General features: G+C 37.6%; 1 protein-coding gene across 9 annotated transcripts in view; it reads right to left on the bottom strand.

Moving 5' to 3' along the window:
- DLGAP1 (DLG associated protein 1) overlaps nucleotides 1-17,051 on the bottom strand; it is a gene marked incomplete at its 5' end in the record, with an annotated part of 892,564 nt that overhangs the window by 574,530 nt on the left and 300,983 nt on the right. For all 9 annotated transcript variants that reach the window (XM_079108324.1, XM_079108313.1, XM_079108322.1 and 6 more), the window contains one exon: nucleotides 16,262-16,374. The remainder of the gene's footprint in view (nucleotides 1-16,261; nucleotides 16,375-17,051) is intronic.

The raw sequence follows: 17,051 nt of genomic DNA, 5'->3' as shown, positions 1-17,051 counted from the left end.
TAACAGTATTTTCAAATTCCTAGTCATTTGACCTAGAATTGGGTACTATCAGTCAAAATTTCCAAGAAGAGTTCCATCATTTCAGAAGAGGAATGAGAAAATGTCACCTGAGTGGAAGCTACGTGCAGAGTGGAAATTCTGCTCATCAACAAGACCTACCATGTATTCTCAAGGTCATGCAGCAGCCCCGCATACACCTATACACTCTTCACACAATAGGACGTGGTCCTATAGAACTAGGAAACAGGGTAGCAGCAAGTGATACATTTTCAAAATTTTTTTTTCCCAAAAGTTAAGAGAACACTGTTTTATCTCTTCTTCCATATATAAGATGGTATTGACTACTGCTACAATTTGGATTTGAAATGTTCCCTGAAGGCTCATGCATTAAAGGCCTGAATTTCAGCCTGTGGCACTAATGGGATGTGCTTTGAGAGGGGGGCCTACAGGGTTGGGCATATAGCGCAGTGGTAGAGTACTTTCCAGCATGTTGAAGGCCCTGATTTTCTGGAAAAAAGAAAGAAAAGGAAAGGAAAAAGAAAAAAAAATGAGGTGGGCCTCCTGGCAGGTCTTCAGGTCACTAGCAACATGCCCTTGAAGCAGGCAGTAGTACCCCAGCCCTTTCTTCCTCTTTTGCCTCCAGGCCATGTGGTGAATGGGACTGCTAATCACAACTTTTCCACCAAGATATATTGTCTCATGCTGGTCCAAGTGACCATGGATGAAAGCCTCCAAAATGGTGAGCTAAAATAAACTGCTTTTCTTTCTAAGTTCATTATCTCAGGTATTTCTTACAGTGACAGAAAGCTGGCTGACACAATGACTGACATCCTTCTTTTATCATTAGTCACCCTGTACTGTGCAAGTGTGGGGGTGTGGCACAGAGGGCAACAGGGAAGAGAGTAGCAGAGATCAGAAGGAGGAATAGGAAGTGAAAGACTGCAAAATCAGAGGAGGGATAGTAGACGGATACGTTCGGAAGCATTCATTTATCGAGTTGACCCACTGATGAAACAAGTGTCAACTGATTTGTAGGAGTCAAAGAGAGACTACCACAGTAGTGTATGACTGATAACGACTTTTCAGAATAAATTATATTGTCTGAGAAGCATCATAGAACCTAACTGTGAGGTTCACATATTTGCTACAAAATAGGAAAACAGATATTCACATATTACATTATTGCTAATGTCTCTTCTAATACATTAGTGAATTAAAACCTCAGAAAATAAGACCTAAAATACAGAAAATTTCAAAGATATCTATCCCAGGTATGGAACATACTATATTAAGCTTTTATATGTAATTCCTTGGCTTATTCAATTTACTGAAACCATCCAGTCTCTGTGAAAAGAAAATAGAAAATTCATTTCAGAAGGCTCAAGATTGTAAAAATAAGCTCATGTGTCAAAAGAAATACCAAATACAATAGTTTACAATAAGACTGAGGTTTTTCAAAAGCATTTCAGTTTGAGATAAGTCTTGTTTTTAATGGAAGCATTTTTTTTTTCCTTTTTATCTATACAACTGTCCCTCGGGAACACCACACAATTCAATGAGAGCATTCTATGTCACTAGAGGCAATGATGTATTTTCTGCAATTGCTGATTTCACATGTGAAAATATGATTATACTAACTTACCAGTTATGTGCCAGACACTTCCTGTTCTCTAAATGCTTTACAGTCTCCTCAAGTTACCCAAGTGTGTAGAAAAGAAGAGCCCTAGTACACAGCAAGGTGTGATGGATGGAAAGAACCACAATTCAGTGCCCCATCTTCACATAGGTAAGCGGTGGGTCCTTAACAGGTGCTACTGGCATGGAGGAGCAAGGGAAGGGACTAGGATATCAGCAGAGACCCAGCTAGCTCACAAAACCTCCAAGGCCAGGTTGCATTTGACAACAGGGAGGGTAAAATACATTCCCAAGGTGAACAGAGTGAGGGTCAAGCTGGAAAAACATGAAACATCTCCTGACTTTCAAAATGACATTTTGGGCCATAGAAGATTGGGATGCTCTAAAGACCACAAATGAATTATTATTACATGTTGAGAAGCATAGGAAATTAGTTTCTTTTCTTTTCTTTTTCTTTTTTTTCCTAATAGTTTGACCCAAATGCCCACAGGCTTTACACTAAAGCTTATGTTCAGTAGTCGATAAATTCCTAAAAGTTAAAGAGCCTATAGAGTTAACAGAAGTGTGTGTGTGTGTGTGTGTGTGTGTGTGTGTGTGTGTGTGTGTGTGTTTACTTGGTAAGGGAGGGCAAGGGGAGAGGCATTTGCAGTCAAGGTGCATCCTTAAGCACAGTTGTGTTCTTTGGTCTTAATGAATAAAACACCAACAGATGGGCTACAAAAATGTGACAGCTAAATTACTGCTCATTGCATGCAGCACCAGAAAATAAAGATGTCCTTTTGATAAGTTCCACAGAAAGAAAAACCATCATCAAGAGATTTGGAGATGAAGATAGAAAAGGCCTTTAAAGATTCTGTATGCTTAAGAAGAATTCATAAAGAGCTTCTGATTTCCAACCTAAATTAAAGTATTACACTCATGGATTGTGGGATGGGCGAGCCTGCAGCTGTCAGGAGTGCCAGTTATGTCGGGTGGCATCTCATCATTCTGGTACGCTCTGCAACCCTACTGTTGGTCCACACTGGGCAGCTATTCCCACCTTTCCTAGATCACAAGAGGAGAGGGGAAACAATGGTTCATGCAGATATGAAAATCATCAGGCACATGGGTCCATCATCCTCATAAGCCAGTCTTCATTCTTGTTGTTTTCCAAGACCATAATGAACCCTTCCACCTTCCCTGAGGCTTCTGGATTACTGGAAGGCAAGGAAAGATAGATGGGAAGTCATGGACTGTTTTAAGTTCCGCCTGACCATTCCATCCTCTGAGCCTGCCACAAACGGCTAACTTTGGCAATGGGTTACTTAGGAGAAGTACATCTATGGGATTCAGTCTACAGCTCTTCTGTGAATGTACTGTAATTCATTAGGCAAAGTTCTTTCTCAAATAGTTACTTGAGGAATAAAAATCTAGAAAATAATCTTTCAAAGTGTTTTGCCCACCAGGAAAAATAATATGACATATTACATAATCAGTACTATCTTAAATTAAACTGGGGGGCTTTACCACTGAGCTATATCCACAGAAACTTTTATTTTGAGACAGGGTCTTGCTGAGATGCCCAGGCTGGCCTCCAACTTGCAATCCTCCTGCCTCAGTCTCCTAAGTAGTTGAGATTACAGACATGAGCTGCCTCTTCCAGCATCAGTACTCTTTTGAACTATTTATTATGTTTATGAATAGAACATTCTGGGCCCCGTCCAAAGCATGCTAAACAGATGCCTAATCACATTGGAAAAGCTTAATTGCATAGTCATCCAATCACCTCTCATGTAAAAGCCTCGAGTGTTGTGATTAAACTATTAGAGCACATTTTGCCAACACTTTGAGGAAACTGCCCACCCTGGTTGTGGAAGAGGTAACCACTGGGAGGGATGGTGGGAAAAGGTGGTCAGGGACAAGACCTTAAGGAGAAGAAATCACTGAAGAAAGGAGTCTTTGCATCTAAGTCAGTTTTTAAAAAGTCACAAATATATCTGATACTCATAACTAATATCCTTAATAGAAAATAAGCACATCCCTGTGTCTTTTTCAGAAGTACATGAAGATGCAGTTATATCATTTGTATCCTAGGGGAACTGTAGACATTTTGACTTTGTATAGAAACAAAGATCATTACTGTCCCCATTTCATCAGGCTTAGGAAAAAGCACATGCAAGGGTGGGTGTCGGGAGTTGGGGGTGGGGGAGCTCCAGTCAGTGTGCACAATTATTTACTAACTTTATAAGAGAGTCAAACTGTGTGTGGGCTCTGTTCCTGCCATTCAAGCTACCACATCATTTTATTCCATGTGACGAACAGAAAAAGAAATAATGAGATAACACAAAAAATATGGAGAGCTAGACTACTTTAGAGCACAGATTGACAAGCTTTTTTCTTAAAGGGTCAAATAATAACGTTTTTGGCTTTGTGGGTGACACTTTTCTCGGCCACCACCACCCTGCTGGACCTTTCTAGTACAAAAGAAACCACAAGCAAAAAAATGTAGGAGAAGGGGTGGGATGTCACTCAGTGGTTGAGAGCTTGGAGAGCTTGTCTAGAACAGACGGGGCCCCTGGGCATGACCCCCGGAACTGCAAAAAGTAATGCGAAAGAGCTGTGTGGCTGTGTCCCAGTTAAATTCTATGTACGCTAACAGGAGATGGGCCAGATTTGAGATGAGGTTTGTTGACCGCTGTGTCAGAGGACTAGAAAGCAATGCAAAATACTATTCAAAAGAATAATTCTGAAATATCGAGATTCCTAAAATGTAGGTATGAGAAAGAGCCAGAGAAGGGTGACATGAAGTCCTGCTGGATTGCATTCTAGATGTTTCAATATTTTACAGCCACAGGCACAGAGTTATATGATAGTGTCAAAAGAAAATCCATAATTGTTTCTATTGACTCTATGCAAATGTTTGAGGAACATTTGTCAAAGATCTTATTTTTAAAACATTGTATGAACATTTCTGGCATGAGGTAGTAGGTTGGCACAGATAATTCCAAAGTTTCCTTCCAACTCTAAAATTCTAACACTCCAAAATTTAAATTATAATACAATCACTAATATCTGGCAGAATTTCAAAAGCTGTTGAAATGGTGTTTTATGACTTCTTTTTCCTGGCTTAACACTTTTGCAAATTCTAGAATGCTAATTCCTGAAGCTTGGCAGCTCAAACAATAATTGACTATTTCCTAGTCACTTCGCAATTGCTTTCTTTTAATTGAGTATGAATTGGTACAGCATGTAAAATTCGAAAACTAAAAATGGATGCTTTAGGCAACTCATTTTTTTCACTGAAATGATTCAACTGCCATTAAATTATAAATCTCCTTTTATACATCAGTCAGTGAATACTCTGCCTAAGTACTCATATGGTATAATCATTAAGCACACATTTGCTGAACACATATAAAAAATTGCCTGATATATACTAGAGCATAAAAGTGCTTATTAATTGAGTAAATGGACATAAACTCTAAGCTCTGGTGCCTGGGTTAAAATTCCAGTTCAGCTATGTATTAGAGGTGTGACCTTGGGAGAAATTACTTAAACTTTCTGTGCTTTTCTGGCTTATTGATAAAATGGGAATAAAAATATTACCTACAGTATAAGGTATTATGAGAATAAAATGAGATATTACCTATAAAGCGTAGTTCCTACTACATAGTCAAATTTTAACAAAAATTGATAATGTTACTTCAACTTCTACCTTCATTTTACCAGATACACTAATTTTCAATTATATGAACATTATGTATTTGTAGGTCAAAAATGTTCTCCATGAAAGTCTGGTGTCCTACTGATTTCTGGCAAAACAGAACTCACTTAAAATTGTACTTGAAAGCCTCCTGCCTTCAGAACAGAAAAAACAAAACAACATAAAATCAAAGCCTCTTATGATAAATATGTCAAGTACTTTTACTTGCTCTGTACAATACACATTGGTGGATTTGATGAAAGTGGCAAAGCTCTGGGAAGAGTATTTCCTGTTATCCAGGAGTCTTAATCTTTTTAATAGAATAAAAGACATAAACAGATAAATAATCAATATATTCATTACACATTTATGAGCATTTACCAAGTCACAGGCATTGTTGATGCAAAGGTGCTTCAGTTATCATTTACAGAGGCAAGTCACGTCGAGGCTGGGGGTCTTGCTTTGCTCATCCTTGAAATGGGGACAGCAACACCTCAACAAGATTTTGTGATTTCTCTGAGAATCACTGCACAGTGGCTGGCAGCAGGACACACTGGCAACACCCTAAGTGCTTGGAGTAAAACTTAGGGGTGCAAAGGAGAGACTCAGTCCTCCTCCCTAGAGGTGGCAATGGAGGAGTGTCTCTAAGCAAGTTCAGGAGGCAGAGAAAGTCAATAAGAGCATTCTTGGCAGAGAGGATAGCACTTGCTAAAATAAGGGAACCCAGCAGGCTCATGAGAGTGAGGGATTCACCACCCTGTCCCAGGAGGGACCAGGATCTCTCCAGATCCAAAGAGCTTTGATCCATTTACCAACTGCCCATCAGAATTGTCTAGTAAAAGAAAATCTGATTGTGCATCTCCCTCAACCTTGTTTAAAAATCTTGAAATAACATTTTTTTTTCACCTCTCTCTTTTTTTTTTTTTTTTTTTTTTTTGCTACCAGGTATTGAACGCAAAGGCACTTAACTACTAAGCCACATCCCCAACCCTTTTCCTTTTTTATTTGAGACAGGGTCTTGCTAAGTTTCTGAGGCTAACCTTAAACTTACCATCCTTCTGCCTCAGCCTCCTGAGTCACCAGGATTACAGGTGTCCACCACCACGCCCAGCCAAATCTTTCACAATTTGATCTAGTGTACTCAGATTCTCCTGGAATCAGGTCACCATCGTATCTTTGCTACATAACCATAGCAGGTATTGTGCAATGACGCCAAGTGACTGGAGTGAAGACTTCCCTGCTTAGCTGTTGCAACCTTGGGTGAGTTATTCAAAATGCTTTAAAGATCAATTTTCTTATCTTATTTCTGTCTAGAATTGGTTATAATAATTAAATGAAATAGCACACTTCACATAATGTCTGTTACATGAGGACTCAACAAACACAATTAAAATTGTATCAGAAATGGGATTTGGGGGGTGCTCATAGAGGGATGGCTTGCAAAATGAAATTTTGGAATGAGGTTGGAGGGAGACACAAACTAGTAAGGATGTTACTGCAGTAGCTGAGGTGGGAGGCGGGAGGGCCTGCTGAAGATGTCAGGAAAGGAGGAACTTGAAGGGAAAATAACCAAGAAAATAACCAAGAACCCAGTGTTAAGTAAGTGGGAATGAAGTGAGGCATGAGTCAAAGATGACCCCAAGGTTTTGACACTGACATAATGGTGGTCCCATTTTGAAAAATGAGAAGTGAGATAGGTGAGATGGGATGATGGAATTAATAATTTCAAAATGTATAAATCTGTAAACTTGTAAGACAGATGCCAAATTTGAAAGAAGTTTCTAAGTTTAAAATTATGACATGACCATGTTAATTACATTTTCTGGTCTAAATTCTGAAACTTTCCTTTTAACCTGTATGTCAAAAAAGTCCGTGGCCTCTGTGTCTCACTGCAGCCTTCCCAAGTAGTTCCTTCTTCCTCTGCTGCCATGGAAAGGAGGGCCTTCCCTAGAGTTCAAGCCAGTCTTTTTCTTTTTCGATTAATTGTCTCCCTGGGGTGGAGGTTGGGATTGGCTTCACCTTACTCTTAATAGCCAACATTCCTCACCTTACTCTTAAGATTCTATTTGAACTCAGGCCTTCAGTTTACCTTTCCAAGGCATCTCCCCCCATAATCCAACTACACAAAATTTCCATACCTAGAAACAGGTTTGAGTGAAAAATGATAATAAAAATATTAGGAAGGAAGTAGTAATTTCAAAGTCAAGAAAGAGATAAATTATTCAAGTTTTTACTGCCAACACATATGTTATTTACCAGTAGTGTTTCTTAAATAAAAATGGTTCAAAATGTGCAAAATGTTCTTTGTGTGCCTCATAAAATATTTTCTTATGCATAACATTTAGAGTTTCTTGATCCCCAAAGGAGATTAAAATACATGCCCAATTAAGCCTCACTATACATTGCAGCTTGAAATATTTGAGTTTTTTATTACTCAAGACCCAGGAAGTCTTTGATTAGGAATGCTGTCTTGCCAGGAAATGGATTTTTTTTTTTTTTCCCAAAGGACATAATTAAAGGGGGCAATACTGCTGAGTGTGTGTTTCTGCCAAAGGCAATATGCTGTATTTGTCAATAAATGCAACACTTCCACGGAGAGGCAAAACATCTCAGCTCTTCAACAGTAGACGTTCCATGGATCCTTTGAGGCTTAACCCTAACCACATCACCATCAACCAAATGCAAAAGCAAAAGCAAACCTTATGCAGGAATCAAATAGTGTGCCCAGAAACCAAAACGCATTAGAAAACATCTGCAGAGTTTAATGTTTGATCTTCAAACTCTCTCTGACTGTAGCCACCTGTCTAATTGGGCATTAAAATATTAGATGGGTAATATGGTGTTTCATTCAAGAAATTCATTCAAATTTGCCAAAGGTTGGGTGTGTGTGTGAAGGAGATTTCACAGATGACTCCTAGGTTTCTAACTTAAGCAGCTGAGTGGGTGAAGAGTGGTGTCACAATCTGAGACAGGGAACAGCGAAAGAGGGAGAAGCACAGGGAGAGGGGAGCCAAGAGTTCAGTTTTGGAAAGGCTGAGTTTGACATGGTTAGGAAACACAAGTGGATGTCCTCATGTTTAATACACAGGCCCTAAACATGATCAATAATTCTGGTCTGATTTACTAAAGGTAATTAATTTAAGGTAATTTTTAACTGTGGTCATCTGCACATAATGATATATCAGATAATGACAGGCCACACATACAATGGTGATCTCTTAGGATCACATCACCTAAGGATGTCAGTCATCTTCATGTAGGTAAGTCCCCTCTGTGCATTCACATGACAGATTTCTCAGAAAGTAGCCCCATTGTTAAGTGACACACAATTGTGTCCTTCACTTTGTTTTGCTATTTTGGCATTAAGCAATTGTTTAAACATATTTGTAGCTTGTGGTTTGAATTGTTCTCTTCTGCCAAGGTGAAAATTGGTTGATCTCAAATCACAGTAACATCCCTGCTTCAAAATACAATGTAACATTCGTGCACAACCATAGAAATGAAATGATGTGCCCCATTTGTGTACAATGAATCAAAATGCAGTCTGTAAAAAAATGAAAAAAATTTAAAAAATACAATGCAACAAATTAAGTGTAGTCTCCTTCTCCTAAAATATATGTAAAATATATGCAAAAGATGATCCAGCATGCTTTACTGGCAAATTGTCTGGATTTATGGATTTGTGCCTGGCTCTGAACATACAAACACGGTGTTCCTTCACAAGTGATTTAAATTCTCTGTACCTAGTTTTCTCATCTGTGAAATGGAGAGTATGTGTTAGGTTTGAGTGATAGCTTAGTGCATGAGCACAAACACATACTTGAAAAGAAATGTTGTTCTTCAGCTGTTCCATGAAGACATCTCTATGTGACCACTAAATGAAGTCTTTGGTGTGTTGTTCACCTCCTCTGTATCTTTAATTAATTTTTCTCTTTCCTGTGAGCTTCCTCTATCATTGAGAAAAATATCCTGAAGTATGTTCCTTATGGCAGTAGATTTGTCAATTTCTTCCTGAGTTGTATAGAATTTTCATAGAGCAGTAGTAAGAATTAAATGAGATAATTCAGGGAAAGTGTTTAAAACAATGGTTGGCATATACCCAACCACATAATACATGTTTGCTGTTATGCTCTTGATTATACAGAAATGCCAGCAAAGAACTCAAATATTTGAAGGGCCAGAGAAATGGGCAGTATGTATCACTGTGATTATTTTTTCAAATCTCTCTTTTGATTTTTACTTCTCTGACTTTATTGCAAGGTAAAGAAATCCTAGCATGAATGCTCATTGTTAAACAGACAATCATTTCCCCTGTAAACTTAGATTTTTAAATGAATAAGGTATTTTCATTGGAAATTTGAAGGATATGTTAAGAATACAGCAAGAATGAAATTAACCCATCATGAAATAAGCCAAATCTTTGCTGCTTTTACTATGGTTTTTGCAAGCAGCACTCTTGTACTGCATAGTAAATGTCCTTGGATGTAGTCTTTCAGGGCAAACAGATACTCAAAAATGTGAGTTGCAATAAATCCCTTTATAGTCTATATTACAAATTCTTCTATTGTACAGAATAATATTTTAAGAGAGTATTTAATAGTTCATATCATAAAATATCAACATCAGTAATAATAGTCTATTTAGAAATAACTATACTAATGAGGATGATCAGGTTGTCCAAATAATATCATCACATTACCACCATCACCACACACACCATATCCATCTGTCTGTCTCCATCTCCTAAGGCTTGAGATCCCTCATCAGTACGATTTTCATTGCAATGGTGATTCATTGCTGAAACATGACAAATAAACCTAACATTCCACAATCAGATGTTAGTTATTACCCAGATGTCTGAAATAATCAAGGTACTCAAATAGCACAAACGGTTCACACTTTCTAAAATTATTTCTGACATAAAGGATGGGACAATAAAAGGGGGATTTATCTCAAAGTACACTAACTTGCAGAAGGTTTATGGAATATTGAAAAAAAGAGAAGAGCCAACAGAATTAAATCTTCTAAGATGGATGAAATATTACACCAAAACTTTATTGATATCCTATTAAACAGACAGCTTTGAATTTCTGCTGACAAAGTATTGAGGTTAACCAATATCAAAGTGACAATTCAACCTCAAAAGGATATAAAAGACCAGAAAAATGTTCAATATGGGCACGAATCCTGTAGCAAGGAAATGAATCATCTATTGACCAAAATTTGATTTCTTTTGCCTCTGGGTATGAGGGTACATCAGGCAGACTGGATTTTTTTTTTTTTTTTTTTGGATTCAAGGAGAAGAAGTAAAGAAAGAGGAGGGAGAAGAGGAAGAAAAGGGAATAATTTTGTGCATACTGAAATCAGATAAAAATCAAGAGCATATAAATTGTCACTCAGGATAAAGCTATGGCTTGAAGAATCTTTATTTTAGTTTCTGCCCAAGCTGTAGCTAAATTACAAAACAGAAGACAGGATGCAATTTGCAAAGGCCATGCTTGATGCAGAAGGAGTTACTCTAGATAAAAGGGCTTTCATTTACCATGTGTGATCACTAGCAATGTACAGAGTAAGGGGAATTCTGCCTACATGAAAAACTATGTTGAATTTTACCATTAGCTTTTCAAGACTCAGATTACTAAATTGTGGACACATTTTCTAAACCGTTTTCATCTTTTAGAGTCCTGAGCACAACTTCTTAACCTTGTAGAATTACACTGGAGAAGAATGTAATCTCCACCAACCTCTAAAATCTTGGTTGGGGCTTTAGTCAGTTTTGAGGCCTGGACAGATCTTTAAAGCTATAGGTGCAGCATCTGTTACATTCTAGATATTCTGTGCATTTTCTGTGGCCTCTAAAGCAATCGTGCAGATAATTACAAAACATTGTTCTCATTTTACAGATGGAAGTAAAGAGGTATTCAGTATAGTCTGTAAGCTCATCCATTTAGTAAGAAAAATAACTGGGTTATAAATTAAAATATTTCTGGGTTCAAAACCCTGATCTTTCAACTCTGCCTTCAAATACAGGCTAAGAATTGATTGATTGATTGATTGATTCACTTGTACTTGACTTTAGGTAGCATTTCATATGCTCTTTATCCTAAGATTACATGGTAAGGTAGGCACTGTAACAAATCCCAGGGTTATCCTATACCTTCTTTTTTTTTTTTCTTTTTCTTTTTCCCTTTTCTACAGCAGCAACAACAACAAAACAAAGCAAATGCAAGAGAACAAAATCTATTTTTATTTATTTAATTTAATCCTTGAGGGGTATAGCATCACAGAATTTGTGTCTAATGGCTTAGCAGAAAGGTGGTTTGGCACACAACAGGAACCATACCATTGTTTTCTATGGGCATGAGGAAACTTTCCCAGGATGACTAGCTTTGTTTTGTTTGACACCAGGAATTACTCTGTGTGTGTGTGTGTGTGTGTGTGTGTGTGTGTGTGTGTGTGTTGTTTTTGTTGCTTTGTGCACATAAGTATATCCTGTGGCCAACTAGAACCCAATTTCATCTTGGGCAAGCACACCTTCATTTTCTTTCTTTTTTTTTTTTTGTTTTGGTACTTGGAACTGAACTCAGGGGTGCTATGTCATTGAGTTGTATCCCCAGCACCTTTGATGTTATTTTTGAGAAAAAGTTTTTCTAAGTTATTCAGGTGACCTAGAAATTGCCATTCTCCTGCCTCAGCCTCCCAAGTACCTGGGAATACAGGTATGCACCCTGGTGCCCAGCAACACTTTCAATTTTAAAATGAACTAGGTTCCAAAGGCCTGGCTTATATCCAGGAAAAATGGCCTTGCACCACCGACTTCCAGACCTATTTGCCTCTTAGAATTCCTGTTCCCAGCAGGCCTCTGCTGGCCAAACCCTTCTTTTTCTAACTGAGGTAACTGAGGCTTAGGGTTTCAGCCAAGTTCAAACATCAAGATAATAATAAAGTTGGGAAAAGAACTTTTAATTTAACATTAGGCCTACCATAAAATAAATAAAAATTTTAATTTTCTACTATTAAAGTGAATTATGGTATAAATTTTTAAAAATAAAATTTCAAGTATTTATGTTAATCATCTATTGTGATTATTTATACCAATATATAATTATAAGCTTCTTCATGGGTGCAATTTGACATCGACTCTACAACAGAATACATAACAGGGGAAAAAATGTGGGAACTTAGTTTAAAAACATACAGAATAAATTTCACACTGAGCTCTAAAAGTAGGCATTGAGCCCAATTTCTGGAATAAATCAAAGAGTAGGCAGAAAACAGACAGCAGGAACAGTTATTTTAGCAAGAAAAGTAGGATAAATTTACCAAGCCAATCATGGGATGATGTATGGAGATAAAAGATGCAGAAAGAAAATGTGCAACATTGATACATGAACACATTTGAATGCAGGAAAGCAAAAAACCAGAAAGCACAATTGTCCTAAATGTGAATAAACATTCAAATTATGCTGCAGCTGCAAAATTTAAACTCAAGGAAGAGACATTTGCAAAGGAATTTATTAAATTGATGTGATTTCCTGGTTTCACATATCCCGTGGCTCTTTTATAAAATAAAATGTACAATTTGTCTTGATAAAAATGACATTTCCTCCATTGTACTCAATCGAATAGCAAAAAGTCTTTTGTGAAAAGCTCTGCTTATTAAAGAGCACAATGCTATTGATATCAGCTACTCAGGTTTTGAATAGACTTAGTCCACCTTATAAAATGTCTTATATATCGAGTATGGTCTTACTGGGAGGTTTCCACGTGAAGGAAGTTGGTCTTTCTCTATTGCCACATGCCAGACAAGTTTCTTTGAAAGGAGTTAAGTTTCTTGCTGAAACGAGTTCCTGGTTGCTAAACCTGTCCATTATGTTCTTCTGCCTGCCCTACATCCACCTATCCATCCTATCCATTCACCCAACAAATATTTATAGGCTTCCAAACTCTATAATGTAGTGGGGGATATAAAAATATGTCAAAAAGCTTATCATTGGTAATTTTATGATATTAAGATGTTTTCTGATGATAAGACACAGATCCCATTTGTAAACTAACACATCTCCCCACAATAGTGATGTTGGTAAGGAAGTCTTTTATTGTGTTCTCTCTTTGACTCCAACTATAACATTATAGTGCCAGTCTGGATCATTTCTTTGTACAGTGTGATTCTCCAAATCAAGTCTCTGGACCAGTAGGATCAGCATCCCCTGGGAACTTGTCAGAAATGCAAGTTCTTGGACCTCATCTTAGATCAATTTGTGTTTGAAATCACAAATCCACAAAATCTATTGAAAGCTTGATAAACCACAGAGATTACATTTTTAGATAATGGGGACAGGCCACACATAAATAAAGTAAAAAAAAAAGAATTGTCAGAAAACTTAAGAGTGGCAGGCTTTGAGTGTCTGGTTTAGGAGTTTGGTAAATTCACATGTTTGCAAAGAGTAGACATGATCCTAGCTCTTGTCTAAGAAGATAGTGGAGCCAAAGAGAGAAGCCAGTGAGAGGTGACTGTACTGTTTAAGTGAGAAAACACAGTAAATTCACCCCTTTGGGGTGATTCTGGAATTCATGTCTCAAATTGATGGGCATTCACTCAGTGTGCATTCTGTGCTCAGGATGTGGTTTGTTCTGAGAAACACCTCTCCACTGTCCACTGTTTGGTATTTCTGTCTTGCCATCTGCCATAACCCGCTGGTTTCCCTGCCATACCATTTTCTGCTGCCCTTCCTCCTTTCTCCCTCCAGTTTCAATGCTTTCCTTAGAAAATCACATGCTAACATGTATTAGTTCAGATATTTGTTGATGTCTTTTATTTTTAGTAGCTGCTGCTTAGAGTTCACAAATAATATTCTTCTGGATATGCGATGTTTTAGGTTAAAACACAACAGTAACCTATTCCCAACTTTAATCTCTCAATGTTCTCATACAAAAACCTAAAACCAAAAAACGTACTGCAAGGTACTGTTCACTTTAAGGTACTGTTTTGATAGCTGACCATCCATCCATCTAACATTATGCCAACCAGTCTCAATTTCAGTCATGCTTTTCACACAAACAATAACCGCCACTGCTTACAGGGTTGTTTCTGACATGGAGAGCTTGACACAGGTGACAAACATTTTGAAACATAGCCACCATCTTAGATAACAGTCACCTCATGGTCAGTCTGACTCTGTTAAACCCCAGAGAATACTCCATCCTCATACAGAGAAAGGAAAATTTCATCTGGGACTGAAATCCTGAAAAGCACCTGGTTGGACACGGAACAGTGACCACCTCAAAGAATAGAGATAACAACCACAAGGACACTTCCCTGACAATGCCCTAGCAATGGCCTAACTGCAAAAATTCCCCCACTTCCTCATGTCCCTTCCTTCCCCGGGCCTAAGTGGGAGACAGGTCTCAGTCTCCAGTGGGCCTCCTCTCCACAGGTGTGTCCCTCTTAAACCTGTGTTCCTGTTGAGCTGCCTCTCCTCTCTATTTCCTTCATTCAGTTCCTTTCTTACAGTTTCCAAATAGGAAAGGCAATAATACTGTTTTAGGATGTATCCGCAGACACTTTCTTGTATATGAAACAATATACAGTGACTAATAAATGCTGGTATCGTGAAATGTTATATTATTTCTAACTATTCCAAAATGTTCATCATACTTTGAATCCTATTATATAATTTAAAAAATAACTTGTGAACCAAGATGCATGTCTCACTCTGAACAAAGAAAATTTATTGATGAAAGAGATACTTTTGAAATAGTTTATGCTGGTTCCATGACACTTGGGTATAACTTTAAAACAACAAAAATGTTCTTTTTGGAGATATTTCATTTAGGAAGAAAATGCTATGTTTTAAAATAAAGTAAAAGGAACCATAACATTTGCCAGTTGTTGTCTGCCTCATGGCCCCTGGGCCTGCTTGTGATTGTAGCCATAGCAGCAGGGACAGATATTCCTGTGCTTGCTTGGACTCTCCTTGCCTTCATAATGTTCCACTCAGGGGACAACTGGGTATCTGCTTCCTGGACCATGTGGCACCAGGGCAGTCTAGAATTGGGGAATTCATGCCTCTGATGGCAATCCACCACCAAGGAGAAAGAGCCAGTTTATAAAATGCTTGTAGCACCTCCTATAGACAGAAATTCCAGAAAGTATCCATACCCATCTTGGAAGGCCTTCTAGGAACCAAATTCCCAGTGTCCACAATGATGGATTTCTTCATCTACCCATATTTTGACCAGTGCTTCTTTATTGACTCTCTCTTCCTGCTTCACCCTCTTTATGTTTAGGATCAGTTTCCCTCTACACTGTTATACTCAAGTCATTGACTTTGTTGGACAAGTAACCTGAAGACAATAGCTTATCAATGTACTCAGCAACATTAATTCCCTTCTGGTCTGACATCATTTTCATTCTGTATCTCCTTTCTACTTGGTTAATACTCTTCTTCCCCTTCCATGAGTGGAGACTGAAGCATGAACCCCAGTGTTTCCATTGCCTGTCATAGCATATGTAGATCATGTTAAACATGTCTGTTTGCAAATTCATACAACACACTGATAAATAAATAACTAAGTAAATACAGCAGATACTATACCATCTACTTTAATAATTCCATGTCTAAGATAACATCCAATACATTGGTTCACAGATTCATGAAAATGGAATCTGCCTGACATGCTATTCTTGGTTAGCAGCAATAACAGGGATTAAGCACAAACTACATCAGGTTCAGATTGCATCCACATAACCAAGGAGTTAAAACAAACAAACAAACAAACAAAAAAACAGACTTTAAACTCAGCAACCTGTAATATGTCTAGAATCCCAACTCAGAAATATTTTTGTTCAAATATACCACCTTATTTATTTTTTCAGATAAAGAAATGACTGAAGAGGAAGCAGTAAAATGTGTTATGTAAGAGAAAAAGAGAATGTTTTACCTTTGTTTATCAATTTTCCATTTTTCTGGATTCCAAAGCAGGAAAAGATCCAAAGTGCAGGATTTTTTGTTTTTAAACCTGATGTCACTATTGGTATGTGATCATCAAATAATCTGAAAGATAACAATGCCATAATTAGATGTAATGACTAACCTGAAGAAAAGTTAAGAACGGTCTCATAAGAACTACATGAGCAGACATTAAATTCAATGATGAGAAAGGAGTTTCATAGAAAATTTACATGGCCGTGTTCTTGATGTTACACTTTTTATTTTTATGTCTCTCAGAAAATAAAACCAGTCACCCAAAATAAAAATAAAGTCACTATAATAAATAGGTTTGATATTCTACAAAATACTTTTCTACTACCTCCATTTATAGTCCCCTTAAAGAGCAACAAAATACAAGCATCGGTGCTATGATTTTATAATATTCAGCATAAATACAAAATTGTATTCATAATCTGTGCATTATTTTTCACCATTGCAACTAAGCACCTATGACTGAAAAAGGACAAAAAAGTATCGCTCTTTCTAGGGTGGAGGGTGGTTCTTTCAGCATCACAGGAGGACCCAGTCATGGTCCAGTAATCCAAAGTGTGCTACTGTGGGCTTGCTGACACCTAAGCCAAATCATTACCCTTAATTATTAATGAGGTTTTCTTAGGAAAGTGACAGAATGGAACCCAGACCCAGGCCTACACTAGTGGGAGACGATAGCATTTCAGATCACACCACATGTGATATGCTGAGCTATGATTTTCCTTTCTGAAAGGTCACAGAAAAGAACT

The sequence above is a fragment of the Sciurus vulgaris genome, assembly GCF_902686455.1.
Source record: "Sciurus vulgaris genome assembly, chromosome: 13".
NCBI lineage: Eukaryota > Metazoa > Chordata > Mammalia > Rodentia > Sciuridae > Sciurus > Sciurus vulgaris.
This window is presented reverse-complemented; position numbering and strand designations above follow the sequence as displayed.